We start from the raw sequence: 23477 nt of genomic DNA on the forward strand, positions 1-23477 counted from the left end.
TTCTTCCACAAGAGTCAAAAAAAAAAAAAAAAGCTTCAACATTTAGCATAGAAGATAGAAGGGACATAGTTTAGTCATGGGACTCAGCAGGTCAGCTTGACAGTTGGACTTGGTCTTTTGAAGGTCATTTCCAACCTAAATGATTGTCTGTCTTAGAAGAAAGAGTTGTGGAGTGAGTTGAAAGCATTGTTATGAATGTACAGAATCCTGTACCTTAGAGACAAGGATCTGCAGTTTGGAATAAGATGCTAAAAATGGCTAAACACTTGAGCTAGGCTCTACTGCATTTTGTTGCAGACCAAACTGAAATAGTAGAATTCTTTCATCCCATTCTGAGTAAATGGTTCTGGTTAGACCTTGGTAGCAATTTTAAAAATTAAGAATTCCTCTAAAATCTGTCCGATGGAGCTTAGTTTTTAGGTACATGTAGCACAGGATGCTGAAAAAGATCACCTGCGTTCTGAGAGCCATCAAACTACGGTATGGAGTTAGGCACCTGAAGTCAGGAGGGAAGGATTTTTCTTCTTGGAAGCATATTCCGAAAGGTGTTATCTCTACTGATGCATGGGAGCATGGAGTCCATGTGTAATTCTGTGACACTGGATGCTGGAAGAAGCTATGGAAGTCTTATCAGATTTCAAAATCCTGTTTGAAGTGTAGAAGGTGGAGTACATTGACACCAGTATAATGGTAGCATCAAGGGTTAACAGATGACTGGTTGCTAGTTTATTACTAGCTGAAATGGAAAGTATTGCTCTGGCACTATAAAAGACACTAGAACTTACATTGCAAAATCAGTAGGATGCTGTAGCAGGAAACAGCCTGATCAGAGAGAGGCTTTGTGGGGACATTTTATTTTAAGTAGGATTCTGCCAGAACATCTAGTCCTGGATCTACAGAAAGAAGCTTTGCTGGCCCAGGAGTGATGAATTATGCCTTCAGTTACCTTGAGAGAAGGTACTGCTCTATTTTTCCTCTAATGAACTTTCATAAAAGAAGTCTGTACTGAGAACAGAGGAGTGTTTTTTCACAGGTTTCTGGAACACTTACATAGCAGCTAATAGTGTGGTAAATGCTTGATCCCTAATGATTAAGTGGCTTATTTAAATACTTAGAGTGCTTAGGCTTCAGTCTGAGGTAAAAAAAAAATAAAAAAAAAAAAAGGCAGAAATCAGTGATTCAATTCTTTTCTTCTTCCCTCCCCCTAATTCAATGAATTTCTTGCTTTATAATTTCTTTTACCAGACACACATGAAAGCCACTTGTTTGTTTCCCTTTTCATCTCATCAGTAACAGAGAGGCAAGGATGTTCGGGATGGCAGTTCCCTTCATGCTGCAGCATACTGAAGCAATGCTCAGCAGTGCAAGGAATAGATAGGTGGTCAGGTTAATCTTATTGGCATGGTGATTTACTGGTCTCTTACTGTGTTACTGATTAATTATTGCACAAAGGTCTGAGTCTTTCTTTTTTTCTTCTAAAGGAAGAAAACAATTGCTCTACAAAAAGGTTTTGAAAGCCTTTTGATGGAGTGTCTTGGATAGTGTGAGCTAAGTCATTTACTTACAATGCTTGTCTCCTAAATTCCCTACAAAATCTTTACAACTCTTTTTTGCTCTTGCAGCATTACTAATAAGGAGAATATCCATCAGTATTCAATGTATTCTTACTGAGATAATGGTTTTCTCAAGCTGTATTCTGGATTCTTTGGGCTTCTTTCAAAGATCATAGAAAAGTCTAAGGAATACAGTCACATTCCTAGAAACGTGTGTGATGTATACAAGGAGGTTAAATCCCCTCTAAAGATGTTAAAGGACATACATCGAAACATCGAAAACACTCAGAGCACTTACTCTTTCTGCCTTACTGGGTCGTTATTAACCCTAGCTCAGAGTAGAAATATGCCTCAATTTCCATTGCCTTGTCCAACATAAGACTTGTGAATTAACTTTGTCTTTAAAGTGACTCTTATAAGCTCATACCACATGAATTGCCTGAAATTTGATCTTCCTGTAATTCTGGATTTCATGTGATTCGAAGTTATGCAAAACACCTGAGATTTACCAGATTTGTTATATTTTACTTTTCCATTACATTTTTTTCAAAGATTTGGTGGAACAAAAATTTTGAAATGATGCACTGATTAAGTATTCTAAGCCACTAAGAACTTAGATGCACAGAAGGTTAAGGACAAAAGAAAGTTAAACCTCATTCTTTTATCTACTGTATATCCACTCTTGAAGGTTCGATCTAGCATATTTTTATGGACTAACAGTGCATAGATTATTAAAGTTTGGCTGATGCATTTTAACACTTGATTGTCTTGTCCTTCAGTGAAATGTTCCTCTTATTTACTGCTTCTCACATTTTTGCAATAGATCTTGCTTGCTTTGTGGATGTACGTGATCCAAATGATGGAGCCATAATAAGATAAACTCTCTGGACTATGAAGTATACTTCCTGCAAACAAAGAAGTTTTGGGTTACCATATGGTAGTCTACTTAGTGCATCTCAGGTTGCATTTCATTCTTTTTGTTTCTTAACCAGCTGTACAGAGCTCAATGGCATGCACTGCTGCCTGTGCACAAACCTTAGGCACAGGTTTCCCCCAGATTTGGGGACTCTGATCTGAGTAGATGACTTGTAGAACCAAAATGCTCCTAGCACCAGGTTAACGGGCAGACTCTGGGGCTCTGTCAGCGCACTACAGCCTGGAATGGTTCAGCCTGGCTGGCTAAAGCCTCCTGGTGGGGGTGAGAAACAAAACCAAAAAGACAAAAAAAAAGACAGCCCTGGGGAGAGGCAGGCATGCTGACTGTGCCCAGGAAGGACTCCTCTCAAAGCTCGGGGTAGTGCTGGCTAAAGGTGGTAGGAAGTCTTCCAGGGAAGTTTCATTTGGGGAGAGGAGGAGTGAAAGCAGAATCACAGTACTCACGCAACAAAAGGCTCAAAGAGAGGAAATTGTCACCCTTTAAAACAATATATAAAAGAAGGAGGGACTTGAAGCATTGCTATGATTGATCTTTGGGTCCTGGCTCTTCATTTGTGTGAACCAGGGGTACTAGTTGTCTTAACTCTACAAATAAAGACATTGGGCTGCCAGGTGAGTGTCGGGATGTGGTGGAGGGGAGGTATTAACTTCCCCGTTACAGCTGAGTACCTCATTACCAGGGTCTCTACTGCTCCAGTAGAGATATGTTTGGGCCTTTGAATATATCTGTATTTTGTGTTTTGTCTCCCTGTAATTAAGCCACAGTACACCTCTTTGAATAATGTTCCAAAAATAAATAGATTCATGTTTATGTAATAGTCCAAGTCAGGCGCTGCTTATTCCACGAACCTTGATCAATCCCCCAAACCGGTGTTGATTTCAGAGGATGGTAATTGTACTCGTTTTGGCTGGTAAAAAGTTTGTTTTCTTCATAGAGGCTTGTGTGATGCTGTGCTTTGGGTTTTTGATGAAAAGAGTGTTGATAACACACCAATGTTTTAGTTATTGCAGAGCAGTGCTCACACAGAGCCAAGGACTTTGCAGCTTCTGGTGCCCTGCCAGGGGGAAGGCTGGGGCTGCACGAGGCGCTGGGAGGGATTTGTTTGCTTGCTTTAAAAAAAAAAAAAATAGGCATAATAAAACCTTTCAACGTCTGCATTTTTAGTGTTTGAGATACCTTAAATTTGGGTCTCTAGCCTTTCTGCCTGAGGGAAGTCAATTTCAAATGTGGACAGACCATATTCTTGCTTCTCAGAAAGTAGGATGCACATGGGAAAGTAGGAAAAAAAGTTCCCTGTGGAATTGACGAAACCCATCCTGGAGGACAAGAGGACTGTCCTCACGTACCACCTCTCGTCTACCGAAAGAGGGGCAGAGCAGCATGCAGGTGCACAGGCTCCAGAGGCTGTCCCATGCTGCCAGCAGTGATGGGTGGCTTTAAAGGCAGACCTCAACATATGATGCTCATCCCTCTTGGGATCGCCCTGCAAGGGACGGGATGGAGAGGGATGCTCCAAGGAGAGGTTCAGAAGGAGAACCTCCTCCCTCGGACTGTGGAGTGGCCGGGGGCTCTGTGCTGATGCTGTAACCCACGGCGTGTTTCCAGCAGCTGCATCTCCAGATCAGATGTATCTGAATGACTCTAAAGTAAAACCGGCACCTCAAATGTCACTTCGTGTGGTCTGGGAAGTGATCGCCACCAGCGACCTCTGGATGATGGCAGAGAGCAGAGCTGAGGTCTCCCGTGGTGCTGCTGGGGTGATAATGAGGTAACCCAACAGTGTTGCCATTGCAAAGCAGCTGTCTGTAATAGGCCTGTGCACTTGGTGGATGTTCACGCAGCCCTTATACAACTGGGTTTGTGTGTGCTAGCCAGTGATTCATATCTGCAGTAAAATAAAGGATAAATCTGTAGTATTTCATCTGATTTGCAGTAGCACATAAATGCATGCTGATATCAATGTTTCAGTGAATGACATTGCAAAGAGGCAATATTTTGTGCCGGGCCAGACACAAAGGCCAGCAAATAGAAACTAAGAAGTATCCCTGCCTCAGGAATGTTTTCATACAACAAGGCATTAAAACAGTTTTCAGGCAGAGCGGGAGGCAGACCAACGTCAGTAAACAGCTTCCACTAGACCGCAAGGATTCGTGTGACATGGGGTGATGTGCCAAAGTCCTCACTGAGATTTTACTCAGTCCTTACCTCCTGCTGAATTCCAAGTAGGTTTGTCAGCATTTAGCCAATGGGCCATTACATTGTTTGACTTGAAATGCTACACGGGGACAAATGTAGCTGTGCTGACAACTAGCCACCGCATAACCAAGGGCGGATTTATGAGAACGTGCAAGAGGAGAAAAGAGATTACCATGGGGGAGGAGGAGGGAGGTTGATTTGTTTGGTTTTCATATGTAGCCACAGGTCTTAGGAGGGTCTTTGCTCATTTAAATCCTTATTTTCCCTTATGATGTTTGCTCAGATGCACGCACATACGTACACACAGCACCTCAAACTGTGTGGGTAGGAAGCCAGCCACGGCTCATGCGTGGTGGTGGGCTCCCAAGGGCACAGCCCTCGATGCTGTAGGCACGCACACAACCTCTGCCACCAGCACCGAGATCCAGACTGCAGGAAGGGACAGCGTGCTGCTCAGCTGCCGCTCTGCCCTGGCCTGAGCCAGACAGACACGCCATTTGTACGATTACCTGGTAATTTAAGGTCTGAGGTAATGCAGCACAGGCTGTTTTAATGGACATAAATTGCATCATACGGGTGTCTGTAACAAATCTGAAGTGGGGATACGCATCTACAGCTGCTCTTCAGAGAAAATATGCTTTTCCTCCCTCCTCATATGCGTGCCACCGATGTGTACTACCTCTGTGTGCCACCAGCATGTGCCAGTGCCAGCAGGCAAACCGACTGGTAGGGCTACAGAAGCAGTCAGAACCTGCCAGAAACCAAATTGTGACGCCAAAATATTTCTTGGTAACAGTGGGAGGGGCCCACAGCTGATGAAATCAGGGCTAATCAGAGAAAATCAAACTTTACCAGCTCACACCAGGGCCAGAGGTCCAGTGGATGTGAGCACACAAGAGAGGCATGTTGCACGGCCACCAATTTAAGGTAAATGTTCTAAAATGATGAAAATCAATAATCTGCAGTATACATCCTTATGGATTAAAAGCAGAGGGAGAGGGGAGATTAGTTATGACTGCAACCTGAAAAGCAACTAATTCACAGCATTCTAAAAAAAACATAAGCATAATCCTTTTATTTTTCTGAAAAACTGAATCACAGACCATTTTAAAGAAATACCCTATATAGCACAGAGCTGTGATGTTCTGGGATGTACACCATGTCTCAAGGTTAACTCCTGCCTTGAGGCCCCCTGCAAATGAGAGCTGCTGCTTCAGATTCGAGCCCAGCCATGCGAGTCCATAGAGATACCACTTGGGTAACACTTGTGTCTGCAGCTTGGAAAGCAAAAGGAAGAAATAAATCTGTTCCTTCACTGTAAGCCTGCTTAAATATGGAAGAGTTGAGAATTGCTTTCCTGTAAAGAATGATGTTCAGTGAATAAAACGCATCATGTTGACACAGCAAGATGCTCCCCCTTTTGCTGTACTGAAATTACAGTGAAGAAGTCCCCTGCCCTTGATTTTTTCTAAGTAATGCATTGATTCATTGGAGCTGTCCCTTCAAAGCCTCACAAGACCTCTACTGATGTCAGACATCAGCCCTGGCAGCTTTCATCAGGGCTGGTCAAGGAATGATGAAAACACCGGAAAACTTAAGTCTATTGAAATGGAAAGCAATCTGCCAAACCATGGCTTTCAGCACCGTTTCACTTTGGGGTTAATAGAAGGAAAAGCCTGACTGTCTCTAAAAGAGGCTGTTTTAGCATGTGTAGCGTAAAAATGATTTTATCTTCCTTTAGAAAACACTTCAAATGAGGTTTTCAATCTGTTCAATAAATATACGACAGGAGTAACCTCATAAAAGTCAAAGCCAACCACTTCAATCTATCTTAAATATATTCCCAATGTTCCTTTCGTGAAGACTTTGGAAAGCTGAGCTGTGTTCCCTGTAGGCAGCTTCCTCCTCCGCCAGCACAGCTGGTGGGAAGCAGACAAAGCTGGAGCATGTCTACCAAGCCAGGCTGCAGGTGGATCCTCCTGCCAAGTGGGCTGAGGCTTCAGAACATGATGGAGTTCACCTGCCCAGTCCTGGACCAAAGAGACGGACAAGGTGGGGTTGATGTGGCCATGGCCACAGGAGGTTTGTCCTCCCTGGCCCCAGACATGCGTCCCCTGCTCAGGGGTGGGAAGGTCAGTGCTGCGCAGGCTTCATGGCCCTGCCAGCAAAAAGGGCTGGCCAGAAAGTCAGAAATACACTTCACAGGCAGTAAAGATTCTTCTTTTTTTTTTTTTCTTTCCCATTTTTTGATAAAATAAGCTACTTTTCATTTATTTTATTTCTTTTATTTTATCTTTATTTTAAAGAGAAAGCAAGCAGGAGAAATGTCCTACTGCAAGCTTTTTCTTTTCTATTCTGTCCCTTTCTCAACATTGTCCAGTTTGTTGAAGCTAACATGTTTGTTTCTAACAAATTAACTTTTTTCGATGAAAACCCCCTCTGTGGAAAGATGCCTGTACCTCCCGGGCCTAGAAGGGAAACCTGGGAAACATTTTTGGTCTCAAGCCCAAACAGTATGTTCTTGTGGTGGTAAAATTACTTTTGTTCCATTTTTTACCAGCATCAAAACACTGAATTCAGGTTTTCATTTAAAGCAATTTCATATTATTTGATGTGAAAAAAACACCTCTTTTCAATGCAGCCTGTCTACTCACAAATTACATGTTTATTCTTCTGTCCCACCCAATAGCCAGAATAAACCAGAACATTCAGAGCTGCTCAGGATGTATTTGATTTATCAGCACACTTCTCCAAAATTAGACAGAGATGTGCTATTCACACATGGCTAGTTCAAATATTCCGGCATGGCCACGTTTCTCTAGAAGGATGAAATGGAGATAATTTTCTGCTCTGGGATGACTTTTCCTCTTGGAACCTACAGCACTTTTCACTGATGTATCTGCTCCTATGCTTAGTGCAATAGGCTCTGACCTATAGGCTCAACCTGGGGTTGCTACGAGGGCTGGGGACCTCCCCGGCCATCCTGGCCTTTGCAGGTGACCAGGGGATGTGAATGAACACAAGGAACCCTGTGGCCAGACCCTTCCTCATCCAGCCTCTTCCACCAGGCAGCTCCTGCAGGTGTGCAGGCCCCTGGTCCTCACGGGCAGCTCCCCTGGCTTGTGCTACTGCTCTGCTTGGCTTTATTTTTCTTATTCTTTTTTTCCAGAAGCTGCAGCACACGTTTCTTTCTGAGGCATGCGAAGCTGACTAATCCTTCAGGAATGTCTCAGGGGAGGAACTTCCCACAGAAAAGCACGGTGACTTGCAGCAACTCCCACTGGGTGCATCTGGCTCTGGGGCAAGGCTCACGCAGTGCTGGGGAAGACCTAACTCACTCCTCTTCACCTCCGCAGAGGTGCAGTCACAGACCTTAGCACAATTTCCTCCTGCAGGGGAAAGAAAAAAAGCAATCCACTCCCACTTATATTCTTTAACCTTTTCCAGTCTTTCTTCCAGAAATCAGCAGACTGCTTACCTGCCTTTAGAGCATGCAGACAATGCCTGTTGTTGTGACCCCGTATCTTCAGGCATCTGTCCCAGCCTCATGTAACCAGCCTAGCACAGGACTTGGTATCAGTGCTCTTTGCCGCATGCACCAGCAATAATGCCTGCAGAGATGTAACAGATATACACAGAAATGCACCTTCTTCCACTGCTATCAGAAGTCAAAGAGGTGATTGCTGCCTCTCCATGAGCACTGGTGAACTCAGATAACTGCTTTCCTATTTCAAAATCCCACAATTTAATTGCTCTTTAAAAGGGAGATAAAAGGCAAAGGAAATTTGGAGTCTGAAAAGAAGCTTAAACCTTTTCAATTCCCACCCCTCATGCCCATCTTCAATCCCCAGCTTTCTTTTCTGCTGAAGAGCAGGGAAAAGGCACGTCCTTTGGTCACCATTACTAAGATCTCGGATGTCTCAGCAATGCTGTAATGGGGGCCAGAGGACAAATTTGAGTGGGCCTTAGTACGTAAAGGCCCTTTGAATGAAACTGGATCTGGGTGCCTAGCACCTGTGTGTAAGTGGCCATGGCTAGGAAGACGCAGAGCTGCTTGGATCACCCCGGGCACTGGTGGGATCCATGACGTAGGCCAATCACCACCTCATTTGCAGGACCTGCCCCATGACTGTGCTCAGAGCACATCCCACCTCCTTCAAAAGACAGGTGGAGATGGTAATGTTGCCAGCCCTGTTTTAAGCCAATATCCAGTGGTTACCTGCAGTTCCTCCCACAGGAGGTGCTCCCATTTGTGCAGGAGATGCTCAGATGCTTCAGTGGAAGGCTGCAAGTCAAGTGGTTCCAGGGCAAGGGACTGATGCCACCCTGCAGGGACACAAGAGCCCAAAGAGTGGAGTGTCAAAGTCCAGGACCAGTCTGCCTACTGGCAGTCCCACCGGAATTGCTCTGGAGGAACCCAGCATCCAGCACAGCTGCTGGGCTTCATTGCTGCTGGAGTCACTCATGCACCCAAGGGAAAGCCCAGGGCAGGCTCTGGATGGACACTGTCTGATTGGCACGGGAGCAGGAAAATGAATAAATAATAAAATTGTGTTCTTGGGAGCAGCTGCCTGGCAGATGACTAGGACATGCAGCTGAATACCTGGCAGAGAGCAGGGCATTGAAATGCCACAGGAGGGAATAAATGATGTTCCCATGGGTATATTAGAAATGGTGCTGCTGGTGCAGCTCCGTTCCTGCTTACAGGTGCTTGCAAGCTGCTCAGCACCTGCAGCACAGGATGGGTGCCTTGTGAGGAACCGCTCTGCTTTGTCATGGAAACCACTTGGTTGACACACAGACTGCACAGCATGCCCCAGTGATGTGTACAGCATGCCCCAGTGATGGCCACCCCACATCCCCCTGGCTCCCAAGGGAAACACCCAGCTCCCTCAGCCGCTCCTCATAAGACTTGTTCTTTAGTTTCTATTTAGATAGAAAGAACCAGAATATGGTATCAGTGGCCTCTACAGACATTAAAGTGTTCTCTGTGGACACAGAAAATATTATAACATCTTCAGATTGGCAGAGGTAAAAGATTGGTGTTTTATGGCTTTGGCTTCTGAGCTTGCCTGTGTATCACCTGAAATTTAGATGAGAACAGCTCAGTGTTAAGCAGTCTCAGACTTTCTCATTAAGTCACGTCACACGTAATGGACTTAAATCTATTACTACCTGTGTTTTGGAGAGCAAAGTTGTGCAAATTTTCTTGTGAAGGTTTAGCCAGCAAGAGCAGCTTTTCACTGAAATGACAGCCGAGATGCTGCAAGCATTTCCCTGAGGAAAGCAGCTTTTCCTGATAGTTGGCATTGTTTCATTGCTTTCCTGTGTGCCTCATCCTTTTCTGCTGCCATCTCCCCTGCAGGCTGTAAGTGAGCTCTGCTCCTGATATCTGCATCTTCCCTTCAGGGACTTATGGACATGGATGAGATCTCCCTGAGCCTCCTCTTCTCCATGCTGTGCAGTCCCAGCTCTCCCAGCCTCTGCTTACAGGAGATGCTCCAGCCCCTTCTTTGTCTTCACGGTCCTTCACTGGGTTCTTCTCAGCTGAAAGCCATGGGGCATCTGCTTGGGCAGAAACCACTGTGTGGTGGTTTTACCAAGCTGGGCAGCTGAGCTCCACCACAACCCATCTCTTCACTCCCCCTCCACAAAGGGAAAGCAGTAGAAAATAGGATAAAAAGTGCTCAGGGGTTGAGATAAGGACAGGGAGATCACTCAACAAACAGTTATCATCACGAGCAAAACAGACTTAGCATGGGGAGATTTGTGTAATTTATTGCCTATTACTAGCAAGCAGTGAGAAATTAAAAAAAAAAATCAAAGTAAAGACACCTTCCCCCATCTACCCTCTTCCACCTCATCCCCCTGAGTGGCACAGGGGAACGGGGAATGGGGGCTACGGTCAGTCCCTGACGCTTCGTCTCCGCCGCTCCCTCACGGTCCCTCTCTGCCCCTGCTCCCCGTGGGGTCCCTCCCACGGGATGCCGTCCTTCCCCAGCTGATCCTGTGTGGGCTGCCCACAGGCAGCAGCTCTTCAAGAACTGCTCCCACACGGCTCCGTACCACGGGGTCCATCCCCCAGGAGCAAACTGCTCCAGCACGGGTCCCCCACGGGCAGCAGCTCCCCCCAGACCCCCTGCTCCTGCGTGGGCTCCTCTCCACGGGCTGCAGCTCCGGCCCGGGGCCTGCTCCTGCGGGGGCTCTCCGTGGGCCGCAGCCTCCTCCAGGCCGCATCCACCTGCTCCACCGGGGGCTCCTCCACGGGCTGCAGCGTGGAGATCTGCTCCATGTGGGACCCGTGGGCTGCAGGGGGACAGCCTGCTCCACCAGGGGCCTCTCCACAGGCCGCAGGGGAGCCTTGGAGTCAGCAGATACTGGCCCTTATCTAACACGGGACTTTTCTCACAGAGGCCAACCCCCAATACCAAAACCTTGCCATGTAAACCCAGTACATGCGGGGAGCTGGGGAAAGAGGACCAGCTCCAGCCAAGCTCCCAGTGAGAACAGTTTGCCTTCTTGCAAAGCATTTATGGCAGTGGGTTATTCGCTGGGGTTTGTACAGGCCGGCGGTATGTAGTGTGAGGAGCAGTGAGCTGCAGTGCTGTGCTCTGGGATGTCTGCCATGTCCAAAGCAACACAACAGAGCTGTGGTCCTGAGCTCACATCTCAGCAAAACCACCAGCAACTCGCTTCCCACACCCAATGGCAGGTTGCTTTTCTTACTGAGCACAAACACTTTCACTCCTCTGTGGACTCTGAACACACCTGATCCTCTCCAACTCTCCTTGGAGCTGCTACTGCTGTGGTGCCAGCACAAGGCACCAGGGCCAGCTCTGGGCAAGGGGGAAACATTGGAGGGACCAAGTGATGGCTTCTAGCACAGGTTAGAAATGAAGAGAGAAACAAACCATTCTGTCATCTTGCAAACCCAACTTTGTTTTCCTAATGCAGGGGTAGAAGGAAGAGAAAAGCCCAGGGCAGCTAGAAGCCAGCACCGCAGGTGGAGTCCAGGTCCTTTCTTCCCCTTGGAGGGTCCCATCTACTTTTTTAAGCAGGCTGGAGTTGCACAAAGTTACAAGTGTGGCTGCATCTGCTGCTGCCTAGGATTCCAAAAATCCTGCCCCAGAGTTTCAGAGCTGAGCAATTATCTATTACTAATTTTATAACCTTGAATTAAACACATTCTCCATTTATGATCTACCCAGGAAAAATGAGCTTTGCGAGACTGAAAAGCAATGGGTGTTTATAGTCAGATGATGAAGAGGGTTATTGTCATTGTGCCAGAGTCAGCTATTGCAGATAACTTTATGTCTGCCTGCTGTCTGCTGAATGAAACCATAGACAACGTGATATCAGCTTTGTCTGCAATTGCGACTTTTAGGCTGGAAAAAAAATAACCTTCTTGACATCTCTTGGGTCTGCAGTGTAGATGGGCCATTAACTTTGTGCACACTCTTCACACCATGCAGACAATAATATTTGACTAACTCGCAGTGTTGCTGTTAAGTGATGACTGTGCTCTGCGTTGAGGTTACTGGAAGGAAGGCTCTGTTCTTGCATACTATCACGAGAAAGATATAGAGGAACAAAATATCACCACTTGCTTGTTCTTCTGAGTGCCTGGGGACAGAGTGACATGAGGCCCTGAACTAGGAAGGGAAAGACTGAACTCCTCAGGTTTCAGGTTTTCATATTCCTCATGAAAATGATGATTTTTAAGACGTGTTGCTTTTGCAGTTATGCAGCAAAGAGGACCTTTGAGTAACTGAAGCAAAAGGACAATAGCCTCATCACAAGGGTTGTTCTGGATGACAGTATAGGATAGCTAAAGGGGAAAAAATGTAAGAAACATCACACCAGCAGTTAATTTGCACTATTTCCAACAATTCAGCTAAGACCAGAGAAAACAAATATATGGGTTTAAAGACGGTTGCTATAGAAACCAGAAGAGATTTTATAGTTGCTTATGAAAGTAACGGAGGTTCTGATTGATAAGACAATCGCATTCACAGAGTCACTATGGAAACCCAAGGTGACCCGGAGGAGACGTGACTCCTCTCGCTCTGCTCCTGGGGGCAGATGGAGGCAGCGTGGATGGGGGAAGGTCTGGGCTGGGCGATGAAGCATGCTCGCTGTCAGGCTAGAGATGCTCAGCATTTCACATTTCAAAGCTGTGAGAGTGCTGATCTCTGTAGTGGTGAGCTATATTTATTTACTTACCCTTGGAAGGGTTTTTTCTCTCATTGAAATCGATAGGAGCTCTGCAATTGACTTCCTTGGTAGCAAAGCAGGTTTTAGAGACTTTTCTGTGTCTTCAATCCATCAAAGCAAGGAAGCAAATTTGCATGTCTCCCGCCGAGCTCAATGTTTAGCAACTGCTTGTGCTTTGTTGAAACGGGGCCACGGAGCTGCTGAGCACTTTTCACCTTCTGTGAGGGGAGCTGTGGTCCCACCATGGTCCCAGACACAGGAAAGAAAGTGAGCTGAATATGAAAGCCCTTTTTCTTGCAGACTGGGTATTAGAGGAACCTCTCAGTTCCTCTGCTCAAGCGTAGACATAATCTAGACACATCTAAATAATTTAGAAAAATGTTTGATTCACACTACCCACATATGAACAGATCACACAGTTTTTAGTCAGTCAGAGATTTTTATTTTGCATAATTTCCAGCGAGGTAAAAAGAACCAGTTGACAGTCTCAGAAAACCACTGATATTTCTGAGATTTCACCAAGTGCTAACCTGCAGTCAGGAAGAAATTATATATTTTGAGAAAACGTGAGAATGAAGGTCTGACTGTCAGGAGCAGGCACCAAGCAGCACAGGTTCCTGGCAATCCTTGGTCAGCTGCCAAAGTTGGTAAGAGTAGTCAGGAAACCAGTCCAGCCCAACCACAAGACCAGTACCTTTTCTAACCAGCCTTGATGTGTTTCTAAATTGCCCTCCCATGTAGAAAACCTAGCTGGGCTTTTACAATAGGTAATCCTTCAAACAGAAAAAAAAAATGCAAAAAAAAAAAGAGAATACTGCTTCTGCTTCCATCATCAAAGGAGACATTGAAACTTCAGGCTACTACTGGAAATGGAGGTATCACCACCGCTGTGGTGGGGCCACAGTAACCCGGAATGGCTGCAGGCCTGGAAGCAGGGAGAGCGGATCGGATGCACATTATCTTGAATGAAGTTCCTGCTGGTTTTAGAGATCAGCAAAATTGTTACCTATTACTAAAGCTGTCGACTCATGGCTGGAGGTAGAAATCACTGCTTTAATGGAGTCCTAATAATCCTGCTACAAAGAATGAGAGAAAGAGAGTAATATTTAATAAAAGATGTGCTCACGGGAAGGTGCAGTCTGCCGGGCTATTTTCTGTTCTGTTTGTGTGTCTGTTGAAAGGAAACAGATCGATGAATAAAGAAGGACAAGTTAAGGTCTCTGAATGGGTATGAATGGTGTAAACATTCAATAGAGCTTTTCATCCTCAGCACTCTTGTGCTTGCACTCTTGCTCAACAAATGACAGCATAGCTCAGATATATATAAACACTGAACAGCCTGCCGGGAGCCCTGATGTGCTTCTCCACAGGTACTCCCCAGCCTCCCAAAGCACAGGTGGGCATCCAACAGCTTTCTCCCCTTGGCAGGAAGGACCTACAGTGTGCCCAGGTGGCCAAGGAGGCCAATGGCATCCTGGCCTGTGTCAGAACTGGTGTGACCAGCAGGACCAGGGAAGTGATTGTCCCCTTGTACTTGGCACTGGTGAGCTGGCACCTTGAATACCGTGTTCAGTTTTGGGTCCCTCACTTCAAGAAGGACATCGAGGTGCTGGAGTGTGTGCAGAGAAGGGCTACGAAGCTGGTGAAGGGCCTGGAACACAAGTCCTGTGAGGAGCAGCTGAGGGAACTGGGGTTGTTTGGTCTGGAGAAGGGGAGGCTGAGGGGAGACCTTATTGCTCTCTGCAACTACCTGGAAGGAGGTTGCAGCAAGGTGGGTGTGGGTCTCTTTTCTAAGTGATGGGATGTGAGGAAATGGCTTCAAGTTTGTCCAGGAGAGGTTTAGGTTGGACATCAGGAAGAATTTCTTGATGCAAAGGGTGGCCAACCATTGGAATGGGCAGTCCAGGGAATGGTGGGGGTCCCCGTTGCTGGAGGTATTTCAGAGATGTGTGGACGTGGCACTAAGGGACATGGTTTAGTGATGGGAATTGGTAGGTCAAGTTAATGGCTGGACTTGATGATCTTGAAGTCCTTTTCAACCCAGCCAATTATACGATTCTATGATGGGTAGCACTTCTTCACTGGTGCAGGGAATGTCTCAGGAAGGTACTTTTCTGAGATATTTTTCACTCTTTTCTTTCAGGCTGAAGAGGTCTCAGAGCACCCCTCCTGTAAGCACACGCTGATCAATATTCCCTGTGAATTATCCCGGCTTGCACAGGCTCCCCTGGGCCTCAGCAACCTCATACAAGAGGCAAAAGCTGTCTCATACAGACTGCTCCTGCGAGCTGCATTTTGAAACCTGTCCAAGGAGATGATAAAACTCCCTCTCCTCCTCCCACCTTCCAATTCTAAAGAAGAAAAAACAAATGATTATGGTGGCAGCAAAGCAGCATTTTGAGAAAACAGCCCATGAAAACAGCCCAAATCAGAGGGGTTTCAAATCCTAAAGCTCTCAACACTGTAGGATGTGTTTTGCTTCAGTGTCCAATCCTTCAGCCCTCTGAAAAGTGACAAGTAGCTGTGAGCCTCATCGCTCTCCCCGGGTGACTTCCATAAATAAGCGAGTGGGTAGCAGAGGAACAAGCTGAGCCGGACAGGAGCTCTCATAGGCTTTCTCCGAGAATCGTGCACAGACAGTAAGCACCATCTGCTGGCTTCCTCCTGAAAAAGGAAAAGAGAATTTTTTTTGTCTGGTTGCACATCCCTGCAGCTGTTCTGCTCCCAGTTTCAGGGCAAACATAAAGAAAGAAACGGGTGCAACAACGACAGAATGGGTGATCCTCACCAGAGCAGGGCTGTCTGGGGAGCATCAATGACCCTGCTGGCAGATCGAGATAATATAGGATAAAGAGAAGAAAGCTAAACTCAGTGAAAAATCACATGAATTTTATTAGCATTCAAACTGAGCAACACTAAAGACCTTTTCACCTGTTTTTGTACTGTATTCGAAACGTAAATGCTTACCTTGGGAGTTCTCCCACCGAGGACATGAGCCAAATATCAACACAGCCCTAAAAAAAAGAGAAAGAAAGAAAGAAACAGCCAAGAAACATTTTGCAGAGAAACTCATTTTTCCTCCTCAAAGGCAGGTTTGCCCAAATAAGGATGTGGGGATTTGGCACACGTAGAGCAGGGCAGTATTTAGCAGATGGCTAATTCATGTTGTAGATACTCATTACCAAAGGACCAGCGATTAAGGCAGCGAGAGCTGAAGGCACACATCAGCTTCACAAAGCTGCTCAGCAATTTGCAAAGAGAAAACCCAGAGTACCAATAAAAGCAATGAATACGTGAGAATTGCCAGCTTCCAAAAAACCAGTAGAGCCAGCCCCAGCCTGCGGAGCAAGACACAAAATGCCCTGAGGACAGATAATTCACGGGGAAGTCCAGATCCTGCTGGTTGTCGGGAGTTACAGACCTCTGGCCATTCAAGTGTGGCCCCACGGCATGGGAAGGGACAGGAACTGAGCTGCCCAAGACCCTGGGGATGAGCTGGGGGAGAGGAGAGCAGCAGGGGAGCCTCCAGGTGCTACCTGTCAAGAAGGGCTCCATCAGCACCAAGTGGGGAAATAAAAGAGTTTGTCATGGCCTGAGTGCTGGAAATCCCACTTGTTCTGCCAGACAGGGAGAAAAGGGGAAGGATGCCCATCTTGCTAGCTCTATCCAAGGGATAGCTCTTTCCCAGAAGATGCTTTAATGCACCTTTGGAGCTGTCTCCTCAGACTATGTCTGCAATATGAAAATTGTGAGGTTTAGCTGTCTTGAGCCTACTGTTGCTGTACTGATGGCAAGACAAAGTCCATTTGGTAACTTCTTCCTGATCAGGTTTGTCCTCCTAGGCAGTGGTGGGAAATGATGGCAGCAGAAATGAGAGACAGCTTAACACTCGGCATGGCTGGGGTCGAGTTGGTGGACTCATAGCACGAGATCTCTCACAGCTCCTTACATTCACAGTCTCTGGCTTATCCAGAACAAGATGAATAGCAAGTGCTGGAGGTTTCACTTGAGGAAAACAGCTCATCCCAAACCTCTCAAACTTCTTCTTTCAGTCTCTAATCAGCCAATTAGACAACTTAATGGCAAATGCTAGCTATGTTCGTGTAGTCATAATGCAGTGAGGATGCCTTACTCAGAACACGAATCAGTATTTCAGTGTTAATGCCAACATTCAGGTCATCTAATGTATCTTTAAGTACAACTTGACCCAACACGTATCTTTAAACATTATCTGTCAACAAACCCCAGCTTCATTAAAGTCTCTGCTAAAACATCCCCATCCCTTCATCGGTGTAGCCTCACAGTAACATGTTCGCTCATTGCAAGGCTGATGGCTTTATCATCCCACTAACCCAATCTTTTGTTTGGCAAAGGTCTCGCTTTTATTCCTGTTTGCAAATGAGTAATACTAAGCTTCCCAAGAGCTTAATTGCTTTTGTGTGCAATACTACAGCTTAATATGGGCAGTTGTTTGTAGGTACTTACTATATATCCTTGTAGTACCTGATAATAAACATCATGTGCAAAATTAACTGCAACATGGCTTGTTAATTATAAAAGGTGCACTAAAGTGTATGTTTCATTTAACAAAATGATTAGTTATAAATATTTTATTGCAACAGCAGGCTGTTCTGTACACTGCACAGTGGTAAACAGGGACATTTTACTGCAGTGGGTCCAGCCCTGCTTTTTGTCACCTGAAAGGGAGCAGGATTAAAGCTGTCCCTGATCGGCTTCCCCAGGACGGCCTGGCTCTTCCCAGGGACCGGGGTCAAGCCACTTCACCAGCTTGCATGGCTAGAAATTAAGCTCAAGGGGCTTGCACAAGTCCACACAGCATGTAAATGCATACGTATATAGCTATGCCTGAGTTGAAAGAAGACCATTTAATGTTTCTATAATATTTTGGAATCAAAACAAAGTGCCTCTCTCTGGGAGATGCAACACTTTCCCCCCAGTAACCACCCACAGGGAAAAGGAGTGAGTGGCTAGGTGTGAGGAAGTTTGGGGGCCAGCTGGCCAAGCTGTGTAGTCAATCAGTGTCATCTCTCATTTGCACTGAGCGTTTCTGGGTACCAAATACTTTGGAGGCAGGCTCTCAACAAGCATTAGCTGCCTTTCGTGTTCACTCACCATCAAGGCCAGGATGCATCCTCATACTACCATTTATGTCCGACTTCAAGCTGAATAAACACCCAAGCATATCATAGGATCACAGAATCATTTAGGTTGGAAGAGACCTTCAAGATCACCAAGTCCAACCATCAACCCAGCCTACCAAGTCCCATCCCTTAGTGCCACGTCCACACATCTCCTGAATGCTTTCAGGGATGAGGACTCCACCACCACCCTGGGCAGCCCATTCCAATGCTTGACCACCCCCTCCATGAAGAAATTCTTCCTAATGTGCTATCTATCTAAACCTCCCCTGGCACTACTTGAGACCATTTCCTTGTGTCCTATCACTTGTTGCCTGAGAAAAGTGGCCCACACCCACCTTGTTACAACCTCCTTTTGGTAGCTGCAGAGAGCAATGAGGTTTCCCCTCAGCCTCATCTTCTCCAGACTAAAGTGGCTAGAGCCATAAAATTAAGATTATAGCAAACAACCTTTTTAATGATACAGCTTTCTACATCCAATGAGAGATTGTAGAAGAAGTATGACATGGGACTATAACTGCTGTCAAAGCCAGAGATTTGCAACGGTGTGAATGGTGACACAGAAAAGGGGGAGGATGGTGTGCTGATGCAGAAGTGGTACTGGCTGCAGCAGCAGCCGTGCTCACCCGTCTTCTCCTAAACGGCAAGAGAAGAGGTTGCCGTCCCCACAATCCAAGGGACGACAAGATGCTGCTGCCAAACCTGAGCTGTGGGAGTGGCTGCCCTCTGACACCTCCATGGACCTCAAACACCTTGCTGAGATCATAGGCAAGTGTTATGGGACCTTCCCCAGGCTGAGCACAGTGTAGACTGCATCCTATTAAATATATGGAGAATGAAGAGCCATTGTGCCCCACTGAGGACAAGACCTTTACTTGTTACCTGTAGCACTGACAGATCAATTATTCCACAATATCTTTTCTTATTGGTGGGGTGACCTTTGTCTCCTGCCTTCACAAAGTCTCACTACTGCAATCAAGTGTAAGAAGATGGACCTGTACAACTTTCCCTCAGGTACTTGTCTGAATTAGAGTTTATGCACCTCATTGTTTGCCTTAATGTGTTTTTTATTACTTCAGGGAAACCTTTTGCCTTTGCTAAAGTCTTGGTGTTCCTCACGTCCTCCTAGAGGTAAGACTTTCCAGATGCCGCAGGAGTACAACTCTTCTCCAACCAATAAATGCCATTTTTTAAACCACCAGCAGCTCCCCATTACAGAACATCAGCAGCTACCATCCAAACATGATGTGCCCATGAACTGTGGCTGCAATGGACGCTTTTCTGCAAGGACCACTTTCCAGATGGGAGATGCTGGAGGAAATGAAAAGGGTAGGCATTTTCAGCAAAATGAAGTGCCTCAGGGATTTCATGTCCTCATGCAGGCAAGAGCAGCTACTGGGAACTGGGGATCTCAAATTACATTTCCAGCAAAACCACGCTGCATGTGCACATACGTTGCATGTATGCTGCCGTGTACTTGCTGCATAGGAAGGATGATACCGTTCTGCAGATAGTTTTCTATTGTGATTTTATTGTAATTTAGATTCCCTCTGCAGCATAACATATCACAGGTAGTGGGAAGAAACGCTCTTTTCTCATTATTAAAGTGATCAGTAATTTTTATAGCTTGTATAAGCTGATGTTTAGCTACCTAAAGGTTCACAGTATGAGATTGCCTGGATCAGGATACTGCTGCATTTGGAAGAAAAAAATGTACCTTTTTTGTGCTGGTCCCCCATCTGCAAAAAAATGGCATAAAACCTGGATTTTTGAAGTCTGTCTGGTGCAGAGGCATGCTAGCTCCCAACCATGTAGGGGGACAACAGACTGTAGGGCTGGGGATGCTGCATGACCACATTTCCCAAGGCTGTGGGGGCAAAGGCATTGGGATGGCGAGGTTCATCCTGAATAAACCCACCTGATGAAACATCTCATAGGCAGGGCTGAATCTAATCAAATTTGGGAGTGGTATGCTGAGGCTCAGGTGGTTTTTAGAAGACTGTCCATCCAGCATGTCCTGGTTGCAGTGCAGGGATAGGAGCAGGGACACTGGTGTGCAGTATGCCTTTGGGTAGTTTGAGCCCAACTGGGGTTTCAGGATCATTTTCCTAAATTCTTGTTCTATTTGTACAAAACCCAGAAAGAAGCTAGGATCCTCTACCAAGCAAACTGTAAAATAGAATAAGAAGTGCATTTTACAGAAAAATTTTCATAAGAAAATGTGAACCCCATTTAACACTTTCTCTGTCTAATATACCATAAGCCATAACTTAAATCCTACTAATGAGTTTCTGAGGCTGAGGTTCTCACTCCTGTTTTTGGATGGCTAAAAGATTTGTTCTCCAAGTTAGAGAAAAAGAAATTAAAAGAGCCCCAAAGCTGTTCCACATCCACCCTCACCCACTGGATTTCCCCCTGTCATAGCATGGTCTATTTTCATGAAATGCCTTTCAACTCGCTCGTGACTCTGAAAAGTGTGGCTGATAGGACTTTGAGACAAACAAGTGAAGAAGAACTGTATTAGTATGCATTATTTTCACAACAGATTTCTAGTCAGCTGGAAATAATGGGGTTTTGCAGTCTCAGTTTCAATATTGGTTTCTGGATGAGTACCAGAATTTCAGAAATGTCTTTTTTTTTTTTCTTTTTTTTTTTCTTTTCTTTTTTTTTCTTTTTTTTTTTATTTTTTCTTTTTTCCCTAACATGCATCAGATTAATCCAGCTAAGGGTTCATTTTACATAAAAGTGCCGAACCCTTCATGACAGAGCAAAATGTGGCCCAAACACTGTTCTGTTCAGTTTTCAGTTATCCTACAATCCTGTTGTTTTCACTCAAGGCAAACAACCCGCCTTCCATCTTTCCACAACAAACAAGTAACCACTCTGGATACAAGCACAAATGATACATTTAAAACATATCATGATTTTGTTTCAATATTCCATATTTTTTGAATGCCTAATAATCTGTATTTCTGGAGAAATTTGGTGACTGGCAGCACAGAAGCTGTTGAATGATTTCTCCTGCCTGCAGGAGCAGGTCCACAGAGCAGAGCCAGGTTTTAACAAACTGCTGTCTTGCTTCTCAAGCATTTTAAAATTGTATTTCACTTACTGTGCTATGTGGACTCATGCACTTCTTCATTATCTGCTTAAGCTTCTCTACACCCAATGATTTATTGTTCTTATTTTCCAGCTCCTGGCAGTAAAAGAACACATTGCTGAAAAAGATTGCATTTGGTTTGCTTAAAAATCATTCATTAGTAAGTGTGTTAATGTGAGCCTACACTTCTGAAAAAAAAATTGTCTAGAAATACAATAATTTTCTTAAATCCATGCTGAGTTCATTATTCTAGTAGGCAAGAAAATACAGCTTTGTATTAGCACCTTGGGATGGATCCTGTCACCTGACTTGGAGAAATTGTGACAACTGGGTTTAATCTCTCATGCTGCTTGCAGCCTGACTATACCATTTAATAAAATGCAAATCTGCTTGGCTACTGTTCAGTCATCTGGATACAGTGGTATCATTGCTGTTAAATAATGAAGGAAAACAAAAGCCAGGAAATATACCCAGGGCTTTCTCTGTGCTGGGAAACAAATTACCGTAATTTCAGGCTCCTTAGAAATACAGCTATTGTTGAGAAAAACGTATTTTGCAGCTGGTGAGAAGTCTATACAAGTATGTCAAACTGCTTTAAAAATCCCACGGACCAGGTTAAGTTATGGCTCTTGTGTGTACCAACTATAACTGTGGGGCAATTTTTAATGGCTACCAAAAGGGGCCCTCCTGCCACCTCCAGGATCACAGAATCATTAAGGTTGGAAAAGACCTCCAAGATCATCTGGTCCAACCACCCCCCTACCACCAATGTCACCCACTAAACCATGTCCCTAAGCACCACGTCCAACCTTTCCTTGAACACCCCCAGGGACGGTGACGCCACCACCTCCCTGGGCAACCCGTCCCAGTGCCCGACTGCTCTTTCTGAGAAGAAATGTCTCCTCATTTCCAGACTAAACCTCCCCTGGCACAACTGAGGCCATTACCTCTAGTCCTATCACTAGCTACCGTAATGGAGACCTCCATCACACCTCTCTGACAGAGAGGCCCCTCTGATAGAGCGGGTGTCTCCAAAAGGCACTCAGACCTGGAGGATCAAGATTTTGGCTGTAGGGTTGGATTAAGATTGCTGATAATCCACTTCTGGTCTTGAGAGAGGGGTAAGTGTTTGTGAGCCTGTCTGAACAGAGGAGGCTGGCAAAGGGGGCCAGGATGGAGTGGCTGGTGCTGTTTGCCACCTGCCCGGGCAATGGATGGTGTGGGAAGGAAGGCAGCAATTCCCCTGAAGCCACTGTAGAGATGGATGTCCCCTGTGTCCTCCTGGGGCTTGTCAGGTGAAGGTGCAGAGCAACTTTCACTCAGTGGCCAGCAGGTTAGCCATGTCCCTGTCTGAGCCCTGAGGGCCCTGAGGCATGATCACATCAGGTGGCCTAGAAAACAGTGCTGCCCGTGTATTATTTAAAGGGCCTCGCACTTGAACGCAGCCAGCGGGGAAGTTTTGCTGCCCTGCCAGTGCTGGCAGCATCTGCAGAGCTGTCAGGGTGCTGCTGGGGGGGGGGTGTGCTTCATCTGCACAGCCCCACTCATCTGCAGCCGGACCCATGGCTCCATGGCAAGCAATTTGCAGAGCCGCGAGCAGAGGAAGAGACCTCATCACCTCTTCTGCCCTCAGCCACAGCCCCACCAAGCACCCCTCTGCACGACTCCGGCCCCTGGTCCCATGAACTGCAGCAGGAGAAAGGATGTGTTTTACAGTACTTTTGCAGTTTGGAGGGTGAGCAAAGGAATAGTGCTGCTTGTTCTACAGTGCCACATGCACCCCTGTGCAGGCTGCCCAGCCTACATCTGCCTCTCCTTCTCCACGGGTGCCAGCTTTCCTCCTCCAGCAGAGATATTTCCTTCTGACAGCACTTGGCTCCTTCCCTGTTAGAGAGGCAGCTGTGACTCCAACTCCAGAGCACAGCTGCCATTTCTTTTCCGAAGCTTTTTCTTCATCCCGACAGCAGGAATCATACTGATGAAGAGTAAATCTATCAGCAGCAAAGAGCACACACCACCAGCATCTGTAGGCTGGATAACCACTGTAAGAAGGCTTCCCTCCCTCCACCTCCACCCGGACCAGCTAAGGGAACCCCTCTGGCCCAGGGAGGCTGGAGCAGCGCAGGCACCACTTGCAGTGCTTGGCCCAGTCTCATCCAGTGCACCCAGTCACTGGGATTTACGGGTTTTGCTCTCTCTGGGCATTTGTTCTGATGCTTGTGTCTGGGGAGACCCAGACCAACCTTCCTGGTTGATTATAAGGCACTGGGCAGGGGAACATCTGGGTAACCACTTGGAAATGATCTGCCTGTGTACAG

The 23477-nt window shown here is 46.0% G+C and overlaps 1 long non-coding RNA gene across 1 annotated transcript; it reads left to right on the plus strand.

Annotated features, from left to right (window-relative positions):
• Window positions 1-8: 8 nt before the first annotated feature.
• On the plus strand, window positions 9-21567 carry LOC126913160 (uncharacterized). Its single transcript, XR_007707758.1, has 2 exons — window positions 9-957; window positions 15044-21567. It is a non-coding gene; the product is annotated as an uncharacterized LOC126913160 (long non-coding RNA).
• Window positions 21568-23477: the final 1910 nt, after the last annotated feature.

Source organism: Cygnus atratus, chromosome 1 (assembly GCF_013377495.2).
Source record: "Cygnus atratus isolate AKBS03 ecotype Queensland, Australia chromosome 1, CAtr_DNAZoo_HiC_assembly, whole genome shotgun sequence".
Classification (NCBI taxonomy): Eukaryota; Metazoa; Chordata; class Aves; order Anseriformes; family Anatidae; genus Cygnus; species Cygnus atratus.